This window comes from Halyomorpha halys, unplaced genomic scaffold, assembly GCF_000696795.3.
Source record: "Halyomorpha halys isolate HHAL.00 unplaced genomic scaffold, Hhal_1.1 Scaffold315.1, whole genome shotgun sequence".
Taxonomy (NCBI): domain Eukaryota; kingdom Metazoa; phylum Arthropoda; class Insecta; order Hemiptera; family Pentatomidae; genus Halyomorpha; species Halyomorpha halys.
This window is the reverse complement of record NW_027105587.1, coordinates 75,459-77,614: the sequence shown is the minus strand read 5'-3', so window position 1 is coordinate 77,614 and position 2,156 is coordinate 75,459.

Here is a 2,156-nt window from a genome sequence, read left to right as displayed (position 1 = left end):
TGTCGTTATTTATTTTACTTTTCTCTTTTATTAAGAAGCATGATTTTTATCTATTTATTTTATCTTATTTACTTTTAATTATAACATTGTATATAGTTAGTTTTTTGTACGAGACTATACCCCCTCCCCATAATCAATTGTTAAAAAAATATAATAAAATGTAACGGTTATATTAACCATGTAAGGACCGATCTGGCATTAAATAAATTTTAAAAAATATGTAATTCTAAATTATAAAATCTAACTTAATTTATATTATAAAAACGACTTATCTAGAAATATTGAGATTATCCGTAGACGAAAGAATGATAATTTTTTTTTCTCCAAAACTCATACAGTTTGGCTGTAATTAGTTTTTGATTACTCTCACTCGATTTGACAATATCGACTTTGTGAAATAAAACGAATATCACTGAATTTAATTCTTTAATGCTCAGACAATTGTTTGGCATTAGCCTGTTAACAAAGAACAATATGCACCATTTGATTTTTTTAAAATAAACCGAAATAATTTTTGACTTTGGGCCACGAAATCAGATTTACTTAACAACTTTTAGTTGGTTCCTGAATTTCTCATCCATAGTTGGGCTAAGAATTATTGGCATTACAAATAAGAAGATTAATGAGTTGAAAAGAAGAATATCAAGAGTATTCATGACTATTTGGACTATATTTACATGACATGTAGCGTTTTCTTTTAACAGGTCAAACATTACAGCCAAGGGGATGATGGGAAATTTTTTTTATACTCTAACGCATCAGGTGGTATTCTTTAACAATTAACAGTCCATATCCAGCAGTGAATTTAAACTGTGTTATTTTATTTAGCTGTATTGTATTGTTTATTGAATACACGTCTGAATAAATACAAGACTTTTTTATTTTTGAGGGTAATTAAGGAGAAATATAAAATAGATCTAAATTTTTCTTCAGTAAAAGTGCTGTTATAAATTCAATATTATGTTTTTCCAGCAGCAAATTATCTCAGTATACAACAGCATTCTGAAGAGGTGATTTTATCATTTCTTCTTTAGTATTCCTCATATTAACCGTATTTGAGAAGAGTAGTTAGATAAGTGAGTATAGATTTATATGTATTTATAGATATATTGCAATAAATGATCAATTGTTTCTTAACACGTGCTCAGTCATAGGTGGGTGAACCTCGTTAAACGTTTTTGTTAACGAGTGCGTTAAGTTCACATTGGAGGTTTAATCATACGCAAGAACGGAGCGGCAACCAGCTGCTAGTTAAAACCATATATGTAACACACCTGACATACCACTTCTTTCACTGTCCATCTTCCGAAATTGACTCTTTTGGCTGTGGTTTCTTGGCAGTATTTTAGTCAATTAAAATCTTATCCAAGTCAAATGTAAACTTTTTTATTTAAATTTTAACTTTTTCCAATTCAATTGAAACTTATTCTATTTCAAGTGTAATCTTTTCCAACTCAATTGTAGCTTTTTCCATTCCAATTTTTATGGTTGAAATTGATGGTTGAAGGATTTGTTTTTTAGTAGTTGTCCACAATGATTTGTCAGTGATATTTAGGTTTTCTGCTAAATTATGGAAATTTTGAATTCTGTATTTTCTAATTTCTCTGTTAAAATATTTTGATTTATAATATTCTATTGTGAATTTTTTGAAGCTTTCTTCTGGTTCTTCTTTTAGGTAATTCCAAAATCTTGAGTACCATTTAGGTAACAGAACCTTTGCTTCACCTTTACAATCTCATTTTCAAAAGGATTATCTTAAGATCTTGATACTACTCTTGCAGCATTGGCTATAACTGGTCCTGTTGACACCATTGGATACATCAATGAACCAAGTGATCACCTTTTTTATACTGATACTTAGATATGTCTCTTTCAAAATTTGCATCCTCCAGACTGCTATTATTGAGAGTACTCACTGCTTTACAAACAGCAATTTAAAATTTTTGCAAAACATTCCTAACAAAGATAGTTTGACTAATTTTAATACCTTCCTCACTTCTTATGATCTCCAAACTCAAAAGTAAAAGTCAGCTGGCTTAGTTTTAATTTTACATTCTTTTCTCGAATCTTCGATCAGAAATAACAGTTCCTTCTTGTAAAATGCAGCTACCTACCTGTCATCAAAAAATAAATTTAAGGGAACTTTTATAATATTT